Below are 15017 nucleotides of genomic sequence, written 5' to 3'. Positions count from 1 at the left end.
CTTTCGATATCTTTCTTGCCGTCGAACACCATTAATACACACGATGATAATATTATTATAGAAATATAACTGTGGTTCACGGCCCCTCACCGGAGGGGGGTTGATTCATGAGACTCGTGTCAAAGATTTGCCAAGTTATTAAGATAGTTCCAACCACGGACATGTCATAACATTACATGTAAAATAATGTTCTTTTACGGGTGTATATTATAATATAAGCTTAACAGTATAATATTTTATTATTTTATTTTCCAACTATAACAACATTTTTTTCTTGTAAAGCTTATCTTATATTTATTGAAAAAATTGCATGAATATAAAAATAGGTTTTTTAAAAAAAAATTGGGAAGAGGTTCGTTTGCGTTTTTAAAAAGTCATTCATCGGGGATCCTTTAAAAGTTTAAGAATTGCTGATCTATGTATACCTACACAAAAATATTCTCATCATTCGATATTATTATTTATTTTTATGTATTATAGTTGACATAATTTTGTGGTATTTACACTATGAAAGTTTCGCGTTTTAGAGTTTTGAAATTTATATTTTCAAAAGCAATGAACACACACGTATGTACATTTACAATATTTTTAATTTAATAATGTACTATGACTAGCCAGTAAGTGTGGATAACATAATCAATGTCCATAATGACCGAGACTACTTTTTTAAAAATCTAATATGACTTATCATCTTCAACAAGTGTATGTTACGATATTAGCCTTATCGTACATAAAATGTGAAAATATAACTAAACTTAGCCGTTTAGTACGAGATGAAATACTGATGAACGTAGTTCTGTTGTATGTTGAAAATATTAAAAATAATATGACAATACATCAGGCCGATTAACGAAATAATACATAGTACACTCAACGGTATTTTTTTCTCGTGGAAAAAAATAAAGCGTTATCTAAGGTACCTAAAGAATTATTGCGATGCAATGGTGACGATACGTTTTTATATAACTGCAAACAGAGAAGGAATCGGTCTCGCTATACCAAATCTTTTGTCAACAATAAAATATTCATAAAAACATTATCTTAATGATACTTTTAGATCATCGGTTTTGTGTTTGTAAAATCAATCACGGCGTGTTTGTCACGCAATTGGGGTTGGTTCAAGTACAAGCCACAGTTAGTTATGGTTATACAATATATACATCTATAGGTAATAATGTATACTTATCCTATATGTATGTCGATTTTTCAAAGGTTGATTATAAATTATACAAAGACCCCACGTCTGAGTAATGTGCATAATAAAGTCGTATTCACACACTAATGTAAAATTTATTTAAACCATTGATTGTCACCGAAATTATTTTCGGTGCTCAACAGCATTGGAAATGTAATCTCCATCGATCATCGGCATAGCAACATATGAAAGTATAAATTTTTTTTTTTTTTTGTGCCATTAAATCGAAATAATATTAAAGTTTGGGTGGTCGATCTTATGGCGAAAGGCTTATATACGAAAGTCCAATATATTCGGTGTGATAGCAGTGACCAATAAGATTTAGTACCTACAAATAATCCTCTTTTTATAGGTCACATAAATTGTATATCCATCCACTCCTCGCAGTCACTCTATACGGTCAAATTAAATGAGATACTTCTATTCGTTATAATATATATATTAAGTTATTACATTTTTATAAATAGATGATTTTTTTTTTTTACTCATCCAGGATAAGAACAATTATTCGTCAAGCTAAAAAAAATAAAGCTAAAATGAACATTTTTTTGGATTTTGGCAAAAATTACAATTCATAATTGTATTTTTAATTTTTATAAAGAGAGAAAAAGGAATACGGTGTAATATGGCCAATAAATAATTTAAATTAAATTCTATTAAGCTATTTTAATTGAATATTCTATTATTCAAATAAACCTACATTTCTGCTTTATTTAATACAGTTTGAATCGAGAAATTTCTAATTGATGTAGTGTGCACAAAAACCTATAATATTATATGCCTCAATATATTTAAATAGTTTAATATTATTATAAATAGGCACGTTACTAATATCCGTTTTACACAACTCTCATTACAATACATTGATTTAAAATAATTAGTTCTGACATTCGATTTTGTACGAAAGTGGTAATATTATAATATTGTTTGACAATACTGTTTGGCTTTCACTTATAGATATCTCATATAAAATGATGCAGGTATTTTAATGTTTTTATAATTTGAATTAATTTGGTACTAAAATAAAAACGATATTGCAACCAATAGAGTGATAAATACCTACTGTATAGCAATACTCACTACATTGTAATGCAGGGTGTTTGTACCGTTTGAAATTATTAAATCGATTTCGATTACATATATTACATTTGATTAGATTAAAATGTAAAACGTGACAGTTAATAAAAAATTAGGAAATATACGTAGGAATATACATATACATATATAATATAGTAACCAGGATTTTATAATGCTTCTATAATGGAACAGTTCTCCTTATTCTCTTGTGCATACGGTTTGCTAATTTAAAAGTTGTGTACACACGACTGGGTAAAATAAAATATTACCAGGCGTTGCACGAGACTATATAAGTATAATATAAAACAAAATAATTTAAAACGTGACATTCGATTGAAAATTGAGTAAATAACTTTAATACTTGCGAAGCCCCGTATTACTGTTTACCTATTGTTTTGAGTCGCGACTTGACAAAGTATGAATGTAAAATGAATATTTTAGACAAACACAGTAGTTTGTCTTTTACACAATTTATTTACACGATAATTCACTGTAAATCCTATATTTATACGTGATGTACATAACCTTAGAAAACCTTCCGAGTTGTCTGTTCATTTTTTTTCGGAGATAAAAGGATTTTTTAATGCTAATTTTAATAATACTGTCTAGTGAGTTGTGAGTTTGTGACCAGTCGACCTTTTAGAATTTACATTTTTTGGTCAATGATGATACATTTTATAATATTCAACTTTTAAAAGTTTTAAACTCAAAATGTCAGTGTTATATTATCTTAGATTTTTTTTTTAACCTAAATATGTACTGATTAGTAGTTAGTTATAAAATTACATATAATATTGATTTATAAGTTGAATTGCCAACAAGGATTATGGAAGTTGATGCTGCTGTACCTTTTTATTTATTTTTTATTAAGTGCTCGAGAATTTGATTAAAATATTCTATCTACTAAAAATCGAATCACACAACTACAAGAAGACCTGAAGACACACTGATGTTAAGAACTGTTCATACTATATTATATTATTATATTTTGCGATACTCTGTAATATAGACCCAACGGCTGTCATCTACATTCTACATATAATATTATAACGTAGGTCATATTTTCTACAACTTTATATGCCAGAGGCTTAAGACAAATAACCGTCTACCCCCTAGTGACAATTGTATTGTGTTACATAATATTATAATAAGCATACTGCACAGTTCAAAGGTTACGATTTGTATCCTTATTCTCGGATGGATGACATTAATGCAAGTATATAATAAACAAACTGTTCGGTATGTATTTGTGGTATTCTAACTATCGTGGGCGTACACCTATATATGGGTACATAAACGCGCCGTCTGTGCGTGTAATGTAAAATTTATAATAGACTCCCGCGAGTGCGATGAAATGATACGTTCCACGCTAGCTGGTAAACTACAATTATTATCGTTTTGACGGCTGGGGCGGACGCAAACGAATATTATAATATTATGTACCAGCTACCTACCTACCAACCTAAACTGCAATATACTATAGACTATATTATATTGTACTGTATACTAATAAATAATAAGTTGAATACAAATATTCCGCTTGTATGATTCATGTATTATTTTAGTGTTCTGAAAAAGAAACACATGCATTCAACCCCGCAAAAGGCAAAACACCGAACAAATAACAATAGACATAATACGTTTAGTTGTGTGCGGACCGTAAGTATTAATACATACATACACACACACACACACACCACACACATAATATGTATTTCGTACCGGTAATAAAGCTATGAATGAAAAACATATTATTACAAAAAAAAAAAAACACAATTTATACGGCATACGTACGTCATAATATTATTGTAACGATATAGTTTACGACACAAAACTCAGTTAATTGCATGCATTGTAACAAATTGTAATATTTTATTTTGACGGGCATTATATTTATCAAAAGAAATAATAAAAACCGTTGTACATTTTAGTTAGGTACCACCTATACTGAAAGTTCGTAGTACCTATGGGTTTGTTTTTGAATTTCTGAATTATACAAGATCGAGGCGAGGGAATCACTCTATATGCTACTAACACATTTGTATGCAAATTGTATATAGTTGAAATAAGCTGTTTTCGATGCTACTATACACGTTCCCGTAGAAATGATTGAAATGGAGTTAAAAAAATCAAGCGACACTAACTCCTGCAGTGTATGAAAAGACAATCATAAAACGCATACACGTATTTTAGTTTATATATCAACTGTGGCGAAAATATAATTAAGCATTTTTGTTCTTGATTTTTCTTTTAACGATTTCCCTTTAAAATATCTTTCTCCGAATTTTTTGATCAGCTTTTACATTAAGTGAAAATTTCCGACACGAGTAAAATAAAAATAAAAATAAAATAATAAAATAATTAAAAATTTATTTTTTTTTATCATTTTAATTTAATACAATTTATAAGTTATACTAAAACGTTTACATTTGGAAGACTCCCGGTGTCACGAGTATACCGTTGGTACATATGACAACCGGTGCATCGACCAGATAACCAAGTTGCTATAAAAGATAAAAGGATCCGGGACACTATCCATCGTGCACGACTGGGCGGTGAAAAATTAACGTCTGGCGAGCCGAACAGCTGTGAGACGGACTATTTGTGTTTGCTCGATTGCGCGTTAAAAAACCGAACTGGCACCCGAGAACCGTTCGCCAATTCTCCGCGCCAGACGATCAGCTGATCGACCCGAAAGGCAGGCCATCGTCTTAGGTCAACTCGATCGGGAGAACTGCGACCGACGGTTGCCGCGGCAGATGTCGCGCCGACTAGTGTAACGTGGTCGGGTAAATTGGGCCACAGACGAGCACGCGATACTGGTTGTTCGCTAGCAGCTGTTGACACCTATAGACTCATTTTTCCGATGTAGCAGTCGATCAGCGCCTCTTGCTTCGCGGACTCTTTGCGGACCTCGTCGAGTTCGGTCTGCACTTCGAGCTTTCGCGCTTTAGCCCGACAATCGTTGGCGATCTTTTTGTTGCTGGCCACCACTATGGCCGCCACGACGGCGTCGTACCGCTCGACGAGTCTCACGTTCTCGCAATCGGCCCGCTCCACCTCGGCCCGCAGCCACTGGAGCGCGCACATCAACTTCTTCTGCCGCATCGCGGCGTCGTCGGCGTCTTCTCCGTCCGACGTCGGCGCCGCGTCCGCGTCCACCGGTCCGGCCGCGTCCATCTTCTTAGCCCGCAACACTTTGGTCACGTGCTCGACGGGCTGTTTCGAGTACTCGTCGTACTGGAACGTCGGCATCAGTTCGCGCACGTGGTCCTGGAGTATCTGAGCGCGGGTGAGCATGCGCTGCGCGTTCGTCCGATACCGGAGCATCAGGGCGACCTGTTCCTTGGCCAGAGCGTCGCACAGTTTTTGCGTCCGCTCGTCGAACACGGCGCCGGCCGTTCTGCCGAACTTGCCCAGCCACTCGCGGGCCACGCTGCTCATCAGCGCGCCGCGGTCGCACGTCAACCGGCCCGCGTCCGCCACGAACTTCTGCACCGGCGTCGTGTCGGGGTCGGTCCTGCACAGCAGGTCGGTCAACGCATCGTCGGCCACGTCGGACGACCCGTCAACGGCCGCCGCCGCCACCGATGGCCAGTCGTCTTCCGGAGCGTCGACGCGGTCGCAACTTCCGCCGGCCGCAGTTCTCGCGCTCTCGTGGCCGCCGACGACGCCCGAGTCGACCGACGATGACAGCGGGCTACCTCTCGGGACGGCCGACAGATCGTCTGGCGGCGGGCTGGTGAACGGTTCGCCGACGCCGCCGACTCGGCCGTCGTCGCTTTTCAACGCGTACTCGAGCAAACGCAAGTAGTCCGTCTTGCAGCTGTTCGGTTCGCCGGTCGTCAATTTCACCACCCAGTCGTGCACGTTCGACAAGTGTCCCGGGTCCTTGATCTTGTACAGCGACCTGGTGATCTGGTCGATGCACTGGCTGTCTGCGCCGATATACTTGCACTGGTCGGTGTTCATCTCGTTTGTCTGTGCTCGTTAAAATTTTGGATTTAAAATTGACGCGATAAATTTTCTGTAAACGTTCGTGTTTAGTTTTTTTTGTGATGTGATGATATCATGTCGGGTTCTGTTAAACTTTCGCAGTGAAAATAATTTCTATGACGACGGGGCAATCGATACGTTACAGTACTTATACGGTTGTTGATTTTATAGATATTAAGACGACGATAATAATGATTATAATTGTTCATGGCTGACGCGAGTTTCCATTAGTTCACCTCCGAAAATTTTATACAAAGAAATTATACGTATAATGTAGAATAAAGTGAATTATTTAAATGCAAAGTGTAGTATAACGTACATCGCTTTATAGGTAGGTATAACATACTAATATATATATAGGTATAGTATAAACTATGAAGTATAACAAGTTTTAATTTGAAAACTCCAACAAATTATTTACGTCTGAACAATTTGAATGATACCATATAATGATTACCATAAACGAAATAAGACAAATCTTAAATTATTATACCGTATGTATTCATCACTGTACGTGAATATTATATCTAAGAGTTTTATAACACACAAATAGGCAGAAACTATTCCTCCATTTTATACAGATAGTTGGTAGTAAGTACCTATGGGATACTTAGGTATATTATATTTATTTTTGATAGCTCAGAATTTTTTTATCAAAGGGTAAATAATAATATATGTATATATATTCAACGATTATATATAATTATCAAATAAAAACACAGCCGTTTTTACTTCATTATTGAAACAATGAATACTAAATTGTCTAAATTACTATATTATTTATTACCGTAATATATAATATTTAATTATGTACATAATTAATCTAATTGTTTTGTACAAAACACTATTGATGGCCGACTTTATAAACAAAGAAAATATAATCATTTATATCATATTATTATTCACACAAATTATTTTAATGTATAGTACTACTACTACTTACCTATACAAGTTGTTTACAGTGCAGTCTTAAATCTAATTTATAATCATTGAATACATCATGTTACTTTTAGGTACCTATTTAAATAATAAGTCATTAAATATAGACAAAGAATTTTTTTTCAATCGATAAGTAAATATATAATATCTACTTAAATCGATAAAAGTTCAGTCACTTCGTAGATTCTACATCTTATAAGAAAATTATAATACAATTATATAATTGTCTTAAAAATCTTTTGAATTTATTATACATTATTAATGTTGTTTTAGTTAATTACTACTTAAGTACTTTGAAGTCGAGTTCCGAGTTTAACTTAACGTAACGTTTAGGAGTACTGTTGTTAACAACATATACTATAACTTCAAAGAAAACCGCGCTCTTATTAGATTTTATTAGCACAGGAAATTAAACACATGCGGTTTATTCGAATATATAATATATTATATTATACATTTATACATAAGAACCAATCTTAAATGTTTAAAACCATTCCATCGTACTAAATTTAATACTATAATATTATAACAGTAGGTCACAGCTCACAAGTACTTAAATTATATTACTATAACAGTCGTAGTAACGCCATAGACTAGAATTACATGAATAGTTGGCAAAAGTTTTACCACCCACCCCTGTTTTTATACGTGAACAAATGTTCTCACTATTCTCGACAACATTTCTGGTCACATAATAGTCTAAAAAAATTAATTAATTTAGTATACATATTAAGCTTTATGTTACATCAATTACTTATAACGACCTCTTTTCGAAAGCACATTTACAGTCATTTTACTTGTTAGTCCGTCTAGGTGACACTGTACAGTCGTATATAATGTATATTATTCTGTTATGTTAACATTATGAAAATCGTAAAAATTAAAATTAAAAATGTGCAAACATTTTTATATTCCGAGTACATTTTTATACATTAATATGTTGTTTTCTGAATGTACAACGTTGAAAATGTGTGCTGATTAGATGAGCATGATACAGTATGCGACCGGAAAACGAATATTAAAGGAGCTATCTTAACGAACAGCATAAGTCGGAATTGGACGAAAAATGTTCGGTTTGAAAACAAATATAATTGGCATAAATTCCAGATTCCTGCAAAGACAAAATAATACGAACATATTGTCTCGCACTTGTCACACACGTTATATAGCCGCACGTCTGAATGACCAACGATTTACGCGATATAGTCGGGAAGTTTAAAGTTTTAAAGCATTCAACAACGATTTTAATTAATATATTATGAATGAGTGACGGGATTTTAAAATTACATTTCGATCTATTTTGCCAAAGGAAATCCGCGCATGTACTTATTCATATCCCGTAGATGAGTTAATTGCAATAACTATGATCGAAAACCTATTATAATTTTGTGATTATTATTATTATTATTATTATTATCAACATCATTGTCGCTGGGACAAAACTACGTCATTTGTTTCAATAAACATACCTTACCTATTATATTAGATTATTATTTATTATGTTATACGCGTATGTATAACGAATAGACTCGTAATTGCATAACAGTACAGAATAATGTAAATCGAATTACGTAATATTATTAGATCATGGCACCCGGTCGACGTCGACAATCAACGGTTAACATATATAATAATGGCAACAGCGAGACCTGTATAGGTTAGCGGAGGGGTGGGGCCGCAGAAAAATCGAATAAAGGCGCGGAATGCATAAATGCGTTTCGCCCGACTGGACAAGACTAACGCACGTTCTCGTTACCGAAAAAATAAAAACAAAATATGCTCTCCTTTCGCATATAGCCAAAACACCTAGACACCCACACGTTAGAATTTTAGGCATATCCAAGTCCTATATTCTCAGTCTGTAATCGTAAATACGTCTTAAACATACTCGGTCCAATTGTGTCGGTCCATCGTCAAACTCGTTGCTTGATAAAAAAAACGATTTACCAGATCATATTTTTTGGTCTACACTCCGCCGGCTATAATATATTATTACAATATTATATTGTGTCATACAGGTAGTTATAATATATTGTAAACATCATATTATTTTTGTAAACGTCTTGTAGAATTTAAATTTATACTGTTATATGTTTATAATATTATCATGACGTTTAATAGCCAGTATTTTAATACGTGTTATTTATGCATCTATGATTACTCTTTTAGTAAGTTATGAATAAATTTAAAGAAAAAAAAAAAAATTAATTTTTTAGGCTACACATCAATGATAGGTATAACTTATATTTAATAATAAACTCGTAAAGTGTTTGGAATATAATCATATTAAATAATTCATAATATTAATATTAATTTATTTTATTAATTTTATAGCTGAAAATTAGAGTGTTCGTAATGTGTGATTTTTTTCTTCTAGTTTTTACAATTATTACAGACGGATAATGAAAATAATTACATTGTCTCGCTTTTAACAAAATGTATTTTAGTATCTATTATACAATACCAGATGTAGAATATTTATTGCCTGAAGATAATCTCAGTAAAGTAAGCGAATCTCATCAAAATAAATTTACTGACAGTCTTACAAATGTGGACCGATTTAATCGTGGGCTGTAAATTATAATGCAATTATATAGCTCGTAATTGAAAATATTAAAGCTATTATATATATTATTATATTATAATATTTCATCTATAACAAGTCTAAATGCGGAGTTATGATACTAAATTAAAAATTATAACACAATAATAGTGTGAGCTTTACAATGTTTTTTTTTCGGTCTGTACCAATTTTACAATATAAAGTATAATTTTTGAAATATATATTAATATATTTTTTATTTTTTTTTTTAAATATATTTATAGTAAAATCTCAATAATAAAAAAAAAAAAAAAAAGATGACAATAATAATTTACCTATATTTATATATTATAATTGTATTTTTAGGTAAAAAGTAGTTAAAGGTGCAAATAGTGAACGACTTGAATATTTATATATTTTTTTAATAGTACTTTTTATATTTTTCTAAATTATAATCTTTTCGAGAATTTCGTAGTGAATGAATATATTTTTACAACTTCTTTGGCTTCATAATTTTTTTAATATAGCCACAGCGTCATCATTATAGCCCCATTATGCTCCACTTCGCTCGCTACCGACCCTCTAGATTAACACTGCAAGTATACGGTCTCTCATCGCTCAAAAAGAGAAGAAAAAAGAGCTCCATTACACGGTTTACGGTTGTGGGGGCGCCAAACATGCGAATTCTATAATACGCATTGTATAATATGGCTGTATAGTACGTATAGTATATATACCAAAATTATCATACAATATGAAACACAATAATGCACGGTCCATTAGTCGGTATCGTACGGTTAGATTATTATTATTGTTATCATCTTCACAAACTGTTTTATAAATTGGAAAGAAGAGGGAAAAACATACATATTTATAACCAAATAGTATATACGTTCGTTTGTACACAGCACGTGATGCACCTATTAACCTATTGTATAAGAACGTATAATACGAGTATGAAATCCCTCCCTGCCATATTAGCCGATGTAATGTATAATATTATATAATATATATTAAAAACGTTTTTGGTTAGGTATCGTGTTGGGGGAGGGTGTTTTTATTTGTGTACATTATAAACTAGCATCTATTCGGTAGTTGAGTTGATTTTTTTTTGTATGGTGGGGGATGTGGTGTAGACACGTTTATTAACAAATTTTAAAAAAAAATCACCCTATATTTACGATAATATACTAAAATTTGAAATTATATTATGTTGTACGTGAATAGACATACCTAACTATTGTTATGAGTCTGTTGCCGAAAGGCATTATTGCATATAACGGAAAAAGCACGTTTGGAACAGTTGAGTATAATCATAATGAAAAGTGCAACCAGGTTAGACTAATTTATTAATTTATATATGAACATTCTCTTTTTCACAAAATTTTTAATATATAATATAATATTTAATTATTCCTTAATTTATTTACTAAGGAATACGTATTATTATTATTGTTATTGTTACGCAGTTTAATTTGCAGTAAAATACAAATGTGAATTATTTCATTAAAAATAATAAGAAAAAACATAATAGTTATTCATAACTCAATAATTGATAATCTATCGTGAAAGCAAAAAATTTATTTTTACTTAAAAAGTTCTATAATGTATTTTTTATTTTTTTATTTTTTCTCAGTCTTCAGGTCTCTATCGTTCAATATTCGCATCATTTACTCGGTTTTTTTTTTCATAATTAAAGTAGATACGTTTACCCTATAGTTATTTCTTTACAGTGGCGAAATGAGTCTTGATCAACTCCTGCTTGAAGACACATGGCTTATATTTCCAGAGAATTAGATACGTGATTTATGACGTGTCAAAATAGGATGAAAGGATGGACAGTTATTACTTGTTCAATATGCAGATTTTCCTATTGTAGAAACAAATAATTTCATATATGTCTATTGTCTACAAACTGATCGTTGTTTAGAAATAATGATTTATTGTAAATTCTAATGAGCGAGGGACGATTTTCTATACCATTTGTATTTTGGTTTATAACACCACCGACCCAAACGTTGATGGTATTCTGACAAACGTCAAAATAATATCGTTTAAATAAAATTATTGTTATTTGTTGCGAAATTGTGGCTATCGTATAACACGTTCCCGAATAACCCATAAATCACGTTGCACTAAATAGATGATGTATCAATAATGAATATATATATATATATGTAATCTCATACGTTTCGTACTTGATTAATAATAATTATATGTATTATTATATGAAATACCTATACATGATACATAATATTACCTATTATCTACTTATAGCAAATAATACTAGTGGGTAAATGATAAGGTGTTATTTACTGGTGTATCTTATTATTATAATTTTTATCTTCGCGAATTAAGGATGAGGAGATACAATAATATTTCAAAAATATGTCCATAAGTTTGTATTTGTTTTTAATAATAATTGATAGGTACAGAATAATCTTATATTTAGAATGTATATTAATACAATATGTGTTATGAATATACATAAGTAGGAACTAACTCAAAACATCAAAGATAATATATAACTGTTTAAACTATACAGATATACAATTGTTGTTTATCCTATTCAATCTGATAATATTGTAAAAATCACCTGTTATTAAATAATACATTTTTACGTGTATTAGCTAATGAAAGTGGTTGTTTAATTTTTATTATTTACACTCTAGCAACTCATGTCATGAAATAAAATAAATATTGTTGTAATTCTAGAATTGTTCTATAAGTTTAGTTATTTGGTCGAACAGCAGCCAAGAAAAGTAGTTTGCTTTACAGTTAGCTTATATCAGTACCGCTGACATAATTGATCAATACGCATTGTTAAATTTTAGGTTTGTATTAATGAAGGCTGTGCGTACTGACAATACTGTATTATTTGGCATTTGCTTTATCTAGGTTAAACTTTTCCGGCAACTACTTAAGACTTAACCACTTAAGAAATCATATAATCACCTTATTTATATACGTATATATTATAAAATATTAACTGACGTGATCTCATTCTACAAAAGAAAAAAACCATTGTTTTTAACGCTACTATTACCAATGAAATCTAAACTATAAAGAATTAATCAATTCAACAATTAAATAAAGACATTTAAGTATTTATTTTTATCTGTTAACGCGTGTTTATGAAGGTAGCCATGTGTGATATAATAATAATAATAATTGAACTATAATATTTAGATACCTCATTTCTACCACAATTAATTACCAGTTTAATAACTACTTTACCGAAACATTAATTATATTAACACGTTTTTTTAATAATTATATTTTGAATAACAATTTTTTTTCTAATTGATTATTAGACATGCGTAACGATTATCGAAAGACAAGGCACAACACGACGATGATCAGATTGATTTCATATTAAACGTTCAACGAGTATACAATAACAAAAACAAAATTCACAAAAATCATTATAATTTATAAAACTATGAGACGTATTATGTACGTTTTTAATACAACTGATATCACCTCAACTACAAATCATTCGAAATGAAGCGGTCGAGGTCAATTGTGAAAGATACATCCGGTATGAGAAATGGCGAAATCAAAAAGAGACGAAAACGTGAGGCTTATCAATGGTGATGCCTTTTGTCGGAAATGAGACGTTTTGACCTACTTTCGACAATCGTTTGCAAAGGTCGGCAGCTCGTTGTCGTGTTGCGACGTGTGGCAGCACTCTTCGTTGCCGCCACCGCTACTAGGAATTGGGCACTCCAGGTTATCGATAATAGCATCGGTAAATTGGGCGCAGGACGCCTGACCACCCATGTCCCGGGTACGGATGCCTCCCCGGATAGTGGTTTCTACGGCCGCTGCGATTCGTCGTCCGACATCAACCATGCCGACGTGATCCAACATCCACGCGGCCGATCTGATCATTCCCGTCGGGTTTATGATCGGTTCCCGGTCGTAGGGCATTCGGACGACAATGCAATCGTCTTCCTTACGACAGTAGTTGCTATAGCCGTAGTCGCTCAAGGTGCTGAACACGGTCACCTTTGGGCCGTACGCGGCTGCCGGCACGGTGGCCAGGCCGCCTGACATAGTGCCGCATAATGCGCCGACGAACGCGCCGTACAGGCTGGTCGTGAGTAGGACATCGTACCTGCCAGGATTGGTGGTCACGTGGAGACAGAACGAGTCCAGCTTCTCCTCTTTGTACTCCACGTTCGGATAGCAGGCGCTCACCTCCCGGCAAGCCTTCACGAATATCCCGTCCGACAGCCGCATCACGTTCGCCTTGTGAAGCGTCGTGATCCGGAAGTGATCGTGCTTGGTGGCGTACTCGAACGCCATCTTGGCCACGGCCAAGGAGTTTTTCCTCGACACTGTCTTGATAGACTGCACGACGCCTGCGCAATAATACTACAATATAGACTGCAATATCGCACATCGTCAGCATTGTGTTTCGTTTACACGCGGTTACCGGTTATGATTAATATATCACAACATTAAATAGGAACACAAAACGCGAACGATAAGTTTTCCAAGTTTCAGAGAGCGTTTGGTCCAATGATAAATGGGTAAAGGTTTGAGTGGTTTGACGTTCCTACTCACATTTTTCAACGAGTTATGAGAAACATATTGAAAAAAATCGCGGTGACGTCATTGGACTTGGTTCGCCGTAATTTGGTCCATTTTATACGTGTAAAAGTTGCTCGCTTCATACCCTATAGGTTACATGTTGTCTTCGCGATATATTTTGGAATTTTTGTTGTATGCACACGATGCATTTATATGCACTGAACACGTGACGATAGAACTAAAACTTTTCAGAAGTGTTTAGATTTTTTTTTTTATATATTTAAAATATCAGAAAAGTAATTTTTGTATCGCCGCGCAAATACAATTACTGCAGATATGTTCGACGAAAATCCATTTTTTATTATTTTTAATGTTTCAAAAAAAATTTTTAATAAAATAATAATACTTCTATTATCTTAAGTCACACATTTATACGCAAATCAAACATTAAAAATTACATTATGTAAATTGAGTAACTTTTACACGTATAAGCAATATTATGGTGAACCCGACCCAATGACGTCACGCAGCTATTCAAAATATCTCAATATATCCTTAAATTGTTTACGATAGATTTTTCCTTAATCGTTTTTAATGGTTTTGATAGAATCAGTTTGACAATTAATAATGATTTGAAGAAAAACGTTTTTTTGTGCTATGTGCTCCTTAAAGTATAATTTAGCTTCATACGTAACAAATAACGGATACGGATGACTGATGAGACCGCGT

The 15017-nt window shown here is 33.0% G+C and overlaps 1 protein-coding gene across 2 annotated transcripts in view; it reads right to left on the bottom strand.

Moving 5' to 3' along the window:
* The window catches only part of LOC112601033 (rap1 GTPase-activating protein 1), a 159269-nt gene that overhangs the window by 76944 nt on the left and 67308 nt on the right, over nt 1-15017 (bottom strand). The window lies entirely within an intron of this gene.

Source organism: Melanaphis sacchari, unplaced genomic scaffold (genome assembly GCF_002803265.2).
Source record: "Melanaphis sacchari strain LSU unplaced genomic scaffold, SCAv2.0 Contig74_pilon_pilon, whole genome shotgun sequence".
NCBI classification, from domain to species: Eukaryota; Metazoa; Arthropoda; class Insecta; order Hemiptera; family Aphididae; genus Melanaphis; species Melanaphis sacchari.
This window is presented reverse-complemented; position numbering and strand designations above follow the sequence as displayed.